This window comes from Jaculus jaculus, chromosome 4 (genome assembly GCF_020740685.1).
Source record: "Jaculus jaculus isolate mJacJac1 chromosome 4, mJacJac1.mat.Y.cur, whole genome shotgun sequence".
Classification (NCBI taxonomy): domain Eukaryota; kingdom Metazoa; phylum Chordata; class Mammalia; order Rodentia; family Dipodidae; genus Jaculus; species Jaculus jaculus.
The window spans coordinates 150,695,793-150,711,714 of record NC_059105.1 but is presented as its reverse complement, the minus strand read 5'-3'; positions in this window follow the sequence as shown (position 1 = coordinate 150,711,714).

Below are 15,922 nucleotides of genomic sequence, written 5' to 3'. Positions count from 1 at the left end.
AATCATGACCCAACATGTGACTCTGACATTCTTTCCGCCCCCTCTTCCGCAAAATTTCCCTGAGCCATGTTGGGTTCATTTTTGGTCTGCTTCAGTGCTGAGGTGTTGGGGGCCTCTGAGGCTCTGGCTCTCTGATTTGTTGGAGTTGATTTTTCTCTGTGTTGGTCTCCTTCCCCTTTGTGCTGGTATCCGGTTCACAGGAAAACATCACCCTTGCTTGTTTCGTCAATTGTCCTTAGTTTCAGTTGGGCCCCTTTTGAGGTATGCTGGAGCAGCTCTCTCCTTAAGATCTGCATCTATCTGAAAAGGAGAAGCAGATTCTCCAACGGAGAGTAAGTTAGCACCCGGAAAATTGAGATAACAATTTTTTGATAGAAAGTTTCATAGGTGTAGGCCCTCTTGTACCACATGATTGATGGTAGCTTGATATTGTAGAGTGGGCTTGTGTTTGGGTATGGCTCTGACTTGTTTCCCAGCTCCAGCTATGGGTCTACTACCACTGAGGGGATCAGTTAGCCAAATCAAGAGCAGTTGGTTCCTCACCATGGCTGTGTGCCACTATTGCATTTGTGTGGGCATCACATCAGGTTATTTGTTGCTAATTAGGTTAGACAATGAGTTGCTTGGACATTTCCCCCAGTCGCCCATGTAGCATCTCCTGGCACTAGACACACTGACTGTCTGGGGACTGACTCTCTCCTGGCTTCCATCCATGCCATTCCATTTTACATGTCAGCTGCATATGGAGTCTTCAGCAATAGGGTCTTACCACTGGCCTTTGGTGGGTCATCAAGTACTCTGACAGAAGTCTATCATTGTTTTTGGAAACCTTGTAGGTTTCTCTAATCAAAAACTCATTGTGGATGGTTCTAAAAATGTTCTTACTCTATCTAATTCATTAATTATGTTGCTTTGTTTTTGTAGTGGAGAAATGAAAACTTGTGCTTACATAGGGATGTGACTATAAATATTCAAATTCATCTTTAAAAGGCAAACAAAAATAGAGATCATTTATATTATCTTCAACACATATATACACAAGGATATACTCATTTAATAAAAGAGAACTCAGTGTTAAAAATAAATAAAGCATTCTCACATGAAGTAGTTCTGTGAATGCAAAGGGCACTTTACTGGAGACAATTTATTTTTAAAGTAAGAATCTGAAAGGTTCAATACTGTGTGGCTTTTGATACCATTATTGTCACTTTCTCAGTGTGACATTATTAAAGTGATGAAGAGTACATAACTGATTAATAGTGTAAGGTATATGACTTCAAGGGAGGCAAAGGTGGTCTTGCTTATGATTGTAGAGAAATTCTGTATTCTGGTATAAGTTCAAGAAATGACACAGGGAAAAACCTCATCGTATTATGCTGATAATTGCAAATATGTATGCTAAAACCTGCATGCAATTTCAGTTAAAATAGTAAGATTTAAGTGTCAAATTGTGAGTCATGATAACGTTCTTACTTTTAAATAGGTTGTCATTAATGGATGCTCAATAAAGGGTACCAATATGCAATTTCATTTTTGCCCACTTTATTAAGCACACATTTATATTAAAATTAAAATTGTTAAGGAAAGAAAAAAATTGATTTAAGAATTTATAAGGCTAGGGTAAATTAGAAATTATTCTCAGGGCTGCTCTGTTTATAGTAATGACTTTCCAGACAATGACAGAAATGTCTAGTAGACAATTAAATATTTTTGTCTGTTTTAGTTAGTTTTAATTCAAAGTTTAGTGTTGTAATACCCATGTTCCTTTCCATCACAGTTATACTAATTTATCTTTTCACTGACAGTGTATAACTGAATTGATGGAAATTGTAATCACCCAAATCTGATCAAACATTTCATGTTGATTACATGTAAGAATTACTGTGCTGCAGTGAAATTGGACACCCCAGTCTTGCTCCTGATTTAAATGTGAACTCCTTAAGTCTTTCTGCAAAACTATTTTTTGGGCTTTAGGTGATAGATTTTATATATATATATATATATATATATATATATATTAGATATCGATAGTATTGAAATATTAATTAACTGTCCATACCTATTCTCTCTAGTATTTTGATCATGAACTGATTTTGTAGTTTGTCAAAGGGCTTCTCTGCAAGTATTGAAAGATCATATGGTTCTTGAAATTAAGTTTAATTATATGATGTGTTATGTTGACTGATTTCCATATATTGAAGCCACTTTGCATCTCTTGAATGAATCCTGCTTGATCAAGGTAAATAATGCTTTTGATGTGTTGTTGAATTATGTTTATGAGGTTTTTATTCAGGATCTTTGCATCTACGTTCATCAGGGATATAGGCCTATAGTTCTTTTTTCTTGTTTCATCTCTGCATGGTTTTTGTTTTAGAGTGATGCTAGCTTCATAAGAGAATTTGGGGAGCATTCCCTATTCAGTTATATAAAATATTTTGAGAAAAAATGGTTTCAATTCTTCAAAGGTTTCATAAAATTTGATCAAGAAGCCATCTGGTCCTGGATATTTCTTTTTGGGGAGATATTTGATTACCCTTTCAATCTTAGTGAATATGATAGGATTGTTTAGGAGATTAATCTGCTGTGAGTTTAGTTTTAGTAGATGGGTATGTGTCTAGGAATTCATTTTTCCAAATTATCCAATTATGTGGAGTAGAGGTTTTGGAAATAAGTCCTAATGATTCTGCCAATTACATGGATGTGTGTACTGATCTCTCCTTGATTATTCCTGATTTTGTTAATTTGAGCCTTCTATTTTTTTTTTTCATTTGATCAAATTGGCCAAGGGTTTATGAATCTTTTTTATTTTTTTCAAAGAACCTACTCTTCATTTCATTGATTTGCTTAATTGCCTTTTTTAGTTTCCAATTAGCTAATTTCTGCACTCATCTTGATTATTTTATTCTATCTGGAGCTCTCAGGGTTGGGTTCTTCTTGTTCTTTCCAATGACTTTGATTGGATGGTTAGGTTATTAATCTAGGATCCCCCATCTATATAATGAAGGTGTTTAGCACTATGCATTTTCCCCTTATTACTGCCTTCATTGTGTCCCATAAGTTTGGCAAGTTGTGTTTCTACTATCATTTAATTCTCGAAAGTTTACTATTTTTTTTTTATTTCTTCCACAACCCATTCATTGCTTAAAAGTGTGTTGTTTAGTCTCCAGCAGCTGGTGGAACTCCTGATGTACCTCTTGTTTATTTTTAGCCTTATAACATTATGATGTGATATGGTGCAGGAAGTTATGGCAATTTTCCTGAACTGATGGTGGCATATTTAATGGCTTAATAATTGGTCGATTTGTGAGCATCCAAGTGGCCCAGACACATGAACCCACCACATAGCTTATCTGGCTAGGAAATAAAAGGTTCAAGAAGGAAATTTTCCCTCACTCCCTTTAAGTAGCAAAACTGCAGGCTAGCTTTGCAAGAATTCCAAAGTGGCTTGAGTCAGAGTCAGGTGGCATGCTCACACATGCCCAGACAATGGCACTTCAGCCCACACGGGTGCCATGTCTCCACCTCCTTTCCCAGTATCCCTGCACAGGAACCCCTCTTTTCCCAGCAGCACCCCAGCAGACACCATCCTTCTTCAGGGGCCTCCTGGAAGTCCTGGAGGACCCCTCTTTTCCCAACTGCCCCAGTAACTCTCCCCCGCCCCCATTCTTTCCCCTTCAGGTAGCTGGACTACGAGTCCAGAAGTCATCATGGCAAAGCTTGGCTATATATTACTCAAATGTGAGTTTGTTTGTTTTTTTTTGTTTTGTTTTTTTAAGTTACTAGTATGTGACAGAAGTCAGTAGGTTTAATAGGTTTTCATGTCCCAATTTTCTCTTCTCAACCACAAAGTGGACAATTCAGCATTAAAGGTAAGGTTATTGAGTAAATTAACTTTCTATGATGGACTGGGTCTAGTTGAGCATAAAGCCAGATGTCCACTTCCAGTTTATTTGTAATGTAATTATGATTAAATTGAACACTGGTATGTTCATTATGTTTATGTTTATATCTGAATCTCATGTGGTTATTTCTCTACAAATAAAACTGTGCTATGCACTAATATGGACATTTGAATGGTTTTTATGTATTAACTTCCTTACAACTGGATCTCAGTTTGAACTAATAGTAAATTTGTACCTAAACTGCTCACCTATAACTGCTTAATGCTCAGCCACAAATGTGAAATAAATGGTTCATCCCATCCAAGGCTCAGAGAACATCCTGAAAGACAAGGCAGAAGGAACATAGAGCCTGGGAAAGGAAGAGCTATGGGTGGAATGCTGTCTTCTGCCTTTTGAACTGGTTGTCACCGTTGTAACAATGCTCTTGCAGAAATGGAAAGAGCAGTACAAGACCCTGATAAGATTAGGCCTACCATCCTCCTGTCTGTGTGAGATGGAAGGCCACACAACTCTGTGAAGACCTATAGGCAGATAATGGTGGCTGGGAGGAGAGACATGACCTACAATGATGTAGGCACAGCTAGGAACTCATGCTCTTATAAATTTCACACCAAGTCTTCTGGAAGCGTTAATGTTGAAACTCATTGGATCATCAAAAAAGGACAAATAAAATAATGTTTTAAAATAAAAAAAGACAAAACCTTCACCTAATCTCTACCAGTAACATCATTTGAAAAATAAATGACATCGTGTTTTCTTTTCTTTTCTTTTCTTTCTTTTTTTTTTTTTTCTATTTCTGCTTGGGAATCTGTAAAGAACTGACAAGCGTATTTATTTCTACCTTGGACATTTGTTTATATATTACAACGTGAATGAAAAAAACTAAATTATTACTCACTAGAGTGGGTGTAATTTTTCATTAAGATATTTATTTCCTGGGCTAGAGGGATTGCTTAGTGGTTAAGGCACTTGCCTGCAAAGACAAAGGACCCAGGTTCGATTCCCCAGGAACCACGTTAGTCAGATGCATAAGGGAGAACACGCATCTGGAGTTTGTTTGCTGTGGCTGGAAGCACTGCCGCACCCATTCTGTTTCTCTCCTTTCACTCTGTCAAATAAATTAAAAAATATATTTAAAAACGATATATATTTCCACCAATGAGTTGTAGAGGAACTCAATGAAAAGCATGCCCAGAATAAAGCTGATGTTCAAAGCCTTAATTTATCCAAAATTAGAGATGGTGATGAACTTTAAGGGCTAATTTTTTTATAAGTACTTGAATACAATTTATATCACTGGATAAAGTCCATTCCATGTAATATTTTCATAATGTTATAAAATTTGTCAGTAAACAAGTAAATCTATTCCAATCTTTCACTGCTTAGGTTCTGTTTTTTTTTTTTTTTTTCTTAAAAAATTTCACAATCTCTGTTTTGTCTTCTTTTGTTGGAATTTGTTTACATTACACTTTTTTTTTGTTTGTTTGTTTGTTTTTCGAGGTAGGGTCTCACTTTTGCTCAGGCTGACCTGGAATTCACTTTGTAGTCTCAGGGTGGCCTTGAACTCATGATGATCCTTTACTTCTGCAGTCCGACTGCTGGGATTAAGGCATGCGCCACCACCAGGCTTTATTATGTATTTAGTTAGTTTTTTTGTTTGTTTGTTTTTGGATTATACCTATTTTAAACTAGCAGAAAATCTAGAAGGCAGAGAATTTCTTGATTCCTCAGTGAATGAGCCATTGACTACATATTCATTTTAGTTTCATTATGTTCAAGGTAATTCTATTATGTTGCTTTTTTCACCAGTTTGTCAATGATTTCAACGTTACCCCACTATATTCCAACCAACATTGTTAACCAATCTAACAAATGTTTGCTACTTTCTGCTTAGTAAGTATAAATGTCTAAAACAGAGCCTTTTGTCTGCTTCCCATCCAAATTGTATCTCTATTTGATTTCGAGTTCATGATAAAATATATACATTCAAAATGAGAGACACTATGACACTTTTAAAAATTTGGAAACAAGTTATTGTTCACTAAAACTTTCTTTAACACTCTGTTTCAAGATTTATAGTATTAACTGTCAGTAACCAATACTATACAAACACAAGTTAACATTTTGTCTCAAAAACATATTGATGTTTTAATAATGACAGTTTGAATCATTGATATCAGAAATATTATTATAAAATATTTATAAAATACACCATTCAATTGTTGATTTAGTTCTAATATTAACAGAGAAAATACTAGCCATGAATATATTCATTCAATATGTGTGTGCTATTTTTTGAAAACATAGTTTATAATTTAACATTTTCTATATATTCACAACATATCATCTTAATAGCTTAGAATTATTTTTGTTCCATCAAGGATTTTAAATATGTCCCATTTGATTATTAATAAATATTTTAGATAATAATAAACTAAATATGTTATATTATATACACTTATTTCAGTCACAAATACAAATAACAAATTTATAAATAGTATACAAAAATACAAAAACTGAAAAAAATATTTATTTATAAATAAATTAATTAAATTGATACACATACAACAGCCTCCTTAATGCTGAGATATTATTGTCATGTACGACTACATTCAGATAATATTATTTTCACAATTATAATAAACTCCAGATAAATGTATGAATTTGTGCATCCAGCCTTAAGTGAGTATTGGAGAATTGAACCCCTGCCAGCAAGCTATGCAAGCAAGTTCTTTTAATTGCTGAACCATCTCCTTAGGCCAGATTTAATTATTTTGGGTAACAATAGAAGAGTGCAGTTTTATATTATTAATATAGGTTCATCACTGTGGGATATTGCTGCAGTATTTCCCACAGTAGGTGCAGCATTACACAATGTAATGAATAATGTAGCACAGTTCTCCGTGTTCTACATCCCTGTCAGCATGTGGTTTGGATAGCCTTTCTAAATTTAGTCACTGTGGTTGTGATGGTTTTGTTCTGTTTTCAACTTGATCTGATTAGGAATCCACAGATTTTCCTCCTGGTTGAGTCTGAGGTTGTTTCCAGGAAGGACTGTCTGCAGGAAGAAGTCCTTCCTCCAAAGTGAGACTGAGACACTCCCTCAGAGTGGGTGGCTCTCCTCCAGTGGGGCTTTATGTAAGGAAGCCCTGGGAAAAAGAGCCCTTTCTTCCCCTCCTGGTTGCCCCTGCTGCTTGTTGGTGAGTGCCTTCACTTGTAAACACATCTATGTTATTCTTCCTTGGAACCGAGTTTCCTAATCCTTCCATCGACTGAAATCAGAGACTCTCCACTCTCCAGAAAGCCTTCAGGCTTTCAGTGATGGATTAGAACTCTGGGGCATCCAGCCATGTGTACTGAGGAGCTACCTTCTTCCTTGACTCTCAAGCCTGCTAGTGTTGGACGGCTATAAGATGCTCCAATAAATTTCCTTTTCAATATAATTCATTTTATCCTTTTTATCCTCTGGAGAATCCTGAAAAATACAGTTGTATATGCATGAAAAAATTTCAATGGGAATTCAATTTAAATTTCCATGACAACTAATGATAAGCAAAACTTTTTAAATCCTAAGCATAATGTTCTTTGGCATAATTACACACACACACACACACACACACACACACACACACACACACACATTCAGGTGCATTTTAGTTAGTTATATGGAAGAGAGAAAATCTCAACATCTCATCACTATCACCCTTGCTAGTGTTCAAACAAAAATTTCAAGACAGTCACCTTAACTATCTGCTTTAATATTCACATGATGTTTTTGCTTCCTTATAGTATGGGGACATCATAAAAGCACTTTATTCATCATTACTGTTGTCCATCTGTCCATCATCATCATTAAAATAAGATTTTTTACTATCACAAAACTCCCCACCTGAGATAAATCATCAATTAGACTAATATCTGTTGGCTGATTTTCTCCATAGTATCCCAATATTTATGTTACAGTAAGCATCAAAAAAGTATGAATCACTTATGTAGTAAATTTTGTTTCTTATTTCTGATCATTAGATAACACCTTTGAATTGATAGCAAAATAATAATAATAATAATAATAATAATAATAATTGTTCCTAAGACTTCAACAGGTGCTTACTAGAGTTAAGGTTTCCATGCAAAGCCTAACAATACAAGTTTGATTCCCTGGTACCCACCTAAAGCCAGATGCACAACGGCATATACATCTGGAGTTTGTTTGCAGCAACTGGAGATCCTGGCATATCCATTCTTTCCATCTTTCGTCTATCTTTCTGCAAATAAGTAATTAAAATATTTTAATATAAAATGATTAATTTTTACTGTCAACAGTTCTCCAGAAAACATGTAACAAGTGGTCTACCTGTTAGTTACTTGAGACACTATGCCATTCTCATTTCTTACAAGCAAAATCAGTGTGGTCATTTTGTTCTCACTACTTTATATGAAAGCTAACAATATCGCAAAGCTGATTTTCATAATTTAATTACACAACCATTATACTAATGCTGACTTCAAAAATCCTTCTTCATTGTTCAAATTTAGCTTGACATTACATCTTTATATCTAGGCATTATCCCTTTGTTGCAACTTGTGAAAATGTTATTTTACATAAGATCTTTATGATTTTCAAAGTTGGTAAATATGTTGCTATTTGTTTCATCCTGTTTGTTCCCTCTACTCCTTGAGTTAGAGAACACTAATTTACTATCATAATTAGTATCCCATATACCCTTCTTAGGACATGTTTTTCTATTTGAGGATTTGTTTTATCTCATCCTTGTCATCATCTCTGTGCTCATGCATTAACAAGCCCATCATATTTCAGTCATTCAGTATGAACCCACATTGCATTCATGGTTATAGTTACTTGGAGTTCTTAATCTGGGCTACAAATGGGGGGAGACCTGCTCAACACTGATCTTATAACATGCTGGGTTTCCTTGACAGTTTTTATTGATACTTATTTCTTAAAGACTTATGTTTTGTCTACTTTTTATAGTTTTTAATAATCTCTCTGTCTTCCATGATGATTGAATTATTATATTTGTGATGTGAATTTTTACAGGAAATTAGTTGTTTTCAAGGCCATTTGATCAGTTAGTATGCAATATAGATTATAAATATATTATTCTGTCAAAAAGCTGAAGATTTAAAATTTTCTTTAATACTTTGGGAAAATTAAAAATAAAAAGCCACAGTTTATTCATCTAGATAGTAACCATTCTTAACAAATTAGATATCTAACTCTTACATGTGGAATTGCATCTCTAACACCCAGTAACTCAGTAAACTTATGTGGAAAGAGAGGTGTTGAAGATGTAATTAGTTATGAAGAAGTTATACTGGGGTAATGTGTGTTCTTCACCCTATATTACTGATGTCCTTAACAAATATAAAATAGAAAATATCATGTGAAGCTATAGACCCACCATGTAACTATGGTGATAGAGACCAAATTAAATATCCGTAAGTGAGGGAAGTCCCAAGAGTTGTCAGTAACCTGATATAAGGTTTAAGAAGTCACAGAGGATCATCTTTTGTAAAATTCAGGAGCTTGTCACCATTCTAACACCTTTATTTTCTATTTTTTCCCATTGTAAATGTGCAGAAACTTTTTTTGTTTTGTTTTAAATATTCAAGTTCATGCAGATAATTTAGTGTTCCCTAGGAAACCCATTATGTCCTAATAATTTCATGATGATCACAAGAGATAAATGATAAGTATCTGGTGCAGTTTCTGGATCATAAAGGTGCACTTAAAATACTACAAATCATTATTACTACTTGTATCATTCACTGTTACAAAAACCAACCTATTGTTTAATGACTCTTGTGCTTCAGCTATTCCTACTAACATTTCTTTATGGTTGTATCACATGGAATATCAATGTTTAATATTATGTAAATCACATATCTCCCTAGGTTGTCACAAAACATTAAACAAACTCTATAAAGACGAAAGCAGATTAGTCCTACATTTCCTCATCATCTATACCGAAAATGTCTAGTTTTCCTTCAAAAAGGCACTATACTTTGTATTTTATTAAAATGCTTATGTAGGAAAAAGGCTGAAACAAGATGGCAAGTATACATATTTTTCTAATAAAATTCTGTGATGTGGCTATGGAGTTTTCTGGGCTGTTTGTTTCACTAACAGATGCTCTACGCCATTGATTTTTCTTTGGCCCACTATTACCTTGGATGATCCTCAGTTGAGCAGCTAATATTGGAACATTACAGAGAAAGAAGAAAAGTATCAGAAGAGAGTCCATGAGCGAGCTTGATGATACACACTTCTTACAGACAAGAGAGCTAAGGGAATAAAAACTTGTCCTTAACATTCAACCTGACAGGGAAAACCTAATAGACATGTCACAATGAAACTAAAACTCTAAGCTATTGTGTCAAAGACGAAAAGGCATTTTGATTTCAATGTATCTTCAATAGTGGTCATGGAATGAGATAAGATAAAAGACATAATTTGAAAATGTCACTTAATTCACATTAGGATATAATGGAACTCTCTCCCAAGGCAAAATTACTCCCTGAGAGTAAGTTAAGCACATGGAGATACTACATTAGCTCCACTACAATAATGATCCCAAGTCCTCAGATACCCTACTCCTCAGTATAAAATCATAGTGCAGGAGAATATGACTGATTATATTTAGACACATTATGTTAGTTAAAGAAAGCATTATTACAAAAGCTTAATTTCCTCTGATATGTTCAAAATGAATTAGTTGTATGTACAGATGTCGATATTGTCTTTCATGATGTTTTGTTATTTATGACTTCAGAATGACAAATCCACCATTTCTCAGAAAACAAAACAACAGGGCAAAGAAGTACATTCTTCAAAACTTTCACTTAGATCATTTATTCAGAATGGGGTTTAGGGAATAATAAGTTCCTGATTGCAATCAAGAATGGTCTGATACATCTCTCCAACAGCATTGTTACCAGTTGTATGTGCTCATTAGAAAAGAAACTTAGACAACAATAACCATGGCAGTATAAGCAAAAATAGTTACTCTAGGACAAACTTGAAAATATCTTCCGGTTTACTAAGTACAATTAGCCGTTGAGTCCCAAACTTCCACAGAGTTTAATGGAGATTAAAAATAAGTGGAAACTAAATAAGCAAGACCCAGTTTTGTTTATTAACAAAATATGTATGTGAAATATTGCAAGTACTTCAGTATATTTGACATCATTCATTTAAATTTCAAAATATTTAATGGGCAGAAGATTTTCTCATTTACCAAATATAATAACACATCACTGCATATATAAAGATAAAAAATAAATTTTGTATATTTCTCGGCACTGTTGCAATAACTTGGGTGATTTCATATTATATTCAAAACCCATTTTGCAGCTGTAAATTCAGATTACAGACATTTAAGTATAGAATTTATTTTGATTATGTAGGCAGCAATATTTACTTCCTGGAGGACTTAAAAGAAGACAGCAAAGGGATTTGATTCATGGAAAGGACTTGGTTCATTGTGACTATCCTCCAGTGTTAATGTTGCCACAATTTAGGTACTGTAAGAAGGCAAGAGAAGCTGAGAATTTTCTTTAATATAAAAGGGGAATTTAGTTCTACAGCTGCATGGAATTGAAACCTTCAACAACACTAAACAAAATGGAAGAGGAATCTTCTCACAAACCTCCTAGAAGCTGGACCACTAATCGCTAGTGAAATTAGGAAATCAGCAGGGTTCTGTGGAATTTTCACCTCACATTTTTGAGATAATGCATTTCTCCTTTTTTTAAAGCTCATTTTTGGAATTTTTTTAAGACAGCATTCAAGAACCCATATCCTTATCAATGTATTTCATACTTCATCAAACTCTAATACATATATTAAAATTATAAAATTGAAATCATCATATATCATTCTTATTTAACTTCAGTGTCCTTATTCTTATATGAAATTCATATTCTTTAAACAGACAAAATTGTTCAATTATAAATGTATTCACGTCATGCCTGTATGAGCAACTATTACCAGAAGACATAAAGATAAATGCTCGTGAGGATAAGGAGAACAAAAAACCATTGCACAAGCTTGTTGAGAATGTAAATTAGTACAAACAGCATGTAAAATAGTGTAAAGTTTGTTAAAACATAAAAAGTAGAGCTACACTACTACCCAGAAATGTTTTTTGACTTAATATAAATCCAAACATAACAGGATTATTCTGTTAAAGTTATATCTGAACTCTCACATTTACTTTCATGCTATTTTTAGTTTGCCTAGAAATGGAAACATCCTATGTGGTCAACAACTAATTAATGAATAAGGAAAATGTGATATACACTCAAAGAATACTGCTCTAAACTAAAAGATAATAAAGTCCCTGTCATTTCTGATAATAGATGTACTGGAGATTATTGTGCTAGTAGAAGTGAACCAGGCTCAGAAAGATGAGCATAGGTTCATATTATCTACATGTGAGTTTATGAAACTTGACTTCATACAAGTACAAAGTAGTATGTTATCACCAAGGCTAGGGATAGTAGAGGCAGGAAACATGTGCCAGGCTGTTATGTGGGTATGAAGATACAGTTAATGTAAATATGAAGATTTAGTGTGCCAGTCCATGCAAGGATGATTAGGAATAATAATAATAGAGTCCTCTCTATCTGAGAAATCTAGAAGACTGAATATATTACTTGCACAAAAAGGTTGTGCTTGAAGAGACACATTTGTTTTATCTGATTTTAATCATTTGCAATAGATGCCTGCTTCAAAACATTATTTACTGCACATTAATTTAAAAGTTTTATGCTTTTACACATCACTAAACTATATTTAATTTAAAATAAGAATGGAGAGATAGCTCAGTTAAGTGCTTCCTTCATGATCATGCAAATCAGAGCTTGATTCCCGGAACCTGTGGAAAAACACTGGACATGCTTTGCACTTAAAATTCTACAGCTGAGCTGGCAGCAGCAGTTGGATCCTTGTGACTGGCTGGATGGCCAGTCTAGCTCAGTTATCAAACTGAGGGCCAATGAGACACTCTGTCCTGAAGTAAGTCAATGAATAAATAAATAAATAAATAACAGTGAGTTGAACAGTGCTTATGAGGATCAAAAGCAAAGGTCATCCACTGCCCTCCACATGCACATGTACAGTCAGGACACACACTTATCCACATGCTTGCACACACGCACATGCACAGTCAGGACACACACTTATTTACATGCTTGCACACATGCACTTGGGCACCTGGGCCAACACACACTAAAAATGTAAGAAAATCAAGTATTTTTATTTGCTTTTTGGATTTTTTGTGCATGCGTTTGTATGTGTGTGCAGATATTAATCAAAATGAGTAGATTCTGTCCTAAAAACTGTTATCAGTGCTTTCCAAATTACCTATATGTAATTAATTATTAACTAATTAATTATATATGTAATATTGGTTAAAGCAGATTTATAAAGAAGTGCTCCTGAGTGGTAGCTATATCCACAGATATATCTGCAATATGAAATTAAGAAATTTTATTATTATGGAGAAATATTATTAAAAAGAATGCTGGGCTGGAGAGATGGCTTAGCGGTTAAGTGCTTGTCTGTGAAGCCTAAGGACCCTGGTTCGAGGCTCAGTTCCCCAGGTCCCACATTAGCCAGATGCACAAGGGGGTGCACGCGTCTGGAGTTCGTTTGCAGTGGCTGGAAGCCCTGGCACGCCCATTCTCTCTCTCTCCCTCTATCTGTCTTTCTCTCTGTGTCTGTCGCTCTCAAATAAATAAATAAATAATTTTTTAAAAAAGAGTTAATTTAAAAAAAAAGAATGCTAAATTAGGATAAGTAAAACAGAGGGAGGACTCTGTAGATAATAATCAAATTCAATTAATCATCAATGATAAAACCGATTTTGAAAGAATGATGCATTTTCATTTAATAACAATAAAATCTAACTTCCTATAGATTTCTAGCTTATGAATATATAGACCTAAAAATAGTTTCTAAGAGTAATAGGTCAATAGAAACAGTTTTCAAAATTCTTTGGAATTACAATATAATTCCAGTAATTATTCAGTTTATAAATATATATAAAAAATCCTAACATTGTATTGTCTCATGCACATGACTTACAGCTTTAGTCTGCTGCTCACTTAAGAAAAAAATAATCATTCAAACAAATGAAATTGTTCAAGAAATAATACAGCATATAGAAATACTATAAAATAAGAGCTTTTGTACTTTTCAGTAAATGATACTGTTCTACATTATAAAAATAAAGTTTTATTTGATGGTTGGAGGAAAGAGATAAGAAAGCACAAAATTTCAAATAAAACTATTTTAACAATATTGAAGCATATACATATATATATATATATACATATATATATATATATATACATATACACACACACACACATATACACACACATACATACACATTTTTTCTTGACTCTTGAATGTAAATATAAACTGCTTTTTATACAGGATAAATATGTAATTTATTTTGTATGTATGTTATGAGAATGCTTATGACTTCAAATTATATGTGTCAGTTAATTTTGAATGTTGTAATCCTCAAATTATCTAAGAGAGATAAGTATATGACATGCAAAGCTTGAAGAGTTAAAACTCTTGTTTTCCTGGAACTTATGGTCATGTTTTTGATTACACGTTCACACTAATGGGAATTATATCACAGCCATGATTTGTGTGCTTTCTAGTTTTGAGATTCTAAATTCTTCATTTATTGCTATGCAGTAATACTTTATCCACCAGAACATGCTGCATTCGAGTTGATTTCAATGTAATTTTGAATATTTTCCTAACCCAACTGACTGGCCAACTATGCCTGAACCTGTTCAGAAACAATCGCCCCTACAGCCTTCCTCTTCCGTGACAGAAACCAAGGAACCTGTTTGACACTAATCTAAAAGGACATTCGCAGCTCATGAAAGAATCATCACCGCTAATCAAATCAGAGGGAAACCCACCACTCTGCACCACTGGAGACGTCTCACGAGCTGAATATTTCATAGCAACGGGCCCTAGCTGAAGTAGAAATTCTCCACAGCTCCGGGTTGCGTGCAAATATTTACTTAAACATTCTAGCCCAATCCAACCGGTAAGCTGTGAGGGCACCAGTGAGCCTAGATTGATCCTTATGAATTATGGTAATGACGTGTGACAGGGCTCTTGCTAGGTCACGACAGCTTACTTTGGTCCCTCTGGTCTTCCCAGCAGTTGCATGGTTAAGTGGGCAGGGCGTCGCAGGAAGCCAGATGCAAGCACAGTGACAAATGTCTGTTTTGACTGCTTAAAACTGAACTCGATTGTAGAGGTGCAGAAACATCAAAACACAATCGAGAATGATACCAAGCCCCCGAGTCAGGAGATTGTGAGCTGCACAAGAAAGCTGGGAAAACACGATGTCCCTTTGTCTCCATTTGCAGCACCGATTCATCCTTACAGCGACATCAGGTCCCCTGCTACCTTTGTTTCTGCACATTTAAAGAGCGTATTTACCTCTAAGTAAGTTGAGAGGCAAAAGATTCAAAGAAAGTACAGTGATATTTGTACTGCTTTGATCATTATTTGGAGTGTTGGGTGTAAGAGAAAAACAGATTAAAACATTAAGTTAAATATGAATGAAGCATCTTGACTTAGGGAAGTTGCATTCTTCAGTGCCAGTCTTCAGCAACAAATTCCAGTCAACTCATCCTTCATTCCTTCATTCTTGTTAGTATTAATGGTGATTTTTCTCTATTCCAAGTATCAACTAATTGTTTCCTATATGAAGTTCTATGACTTCATATGACTATGGCTGCTTACACAAGTTGACCTGAGACCATCAGAACATTTATGCATGTCTTAGTATCTGGTCATTCGAGTACTGTTACTTGGAGCACATCCTGGAAATAATGTATCAATTATTAAGACAAGATATTTAAAGTTATGTTCATTTAAATGTTCCATACCTCTTAGAGGGCATCAGACATTCAAGATCCTGTACATGGAGAAAGGACAGGATAACAGTGCGTAT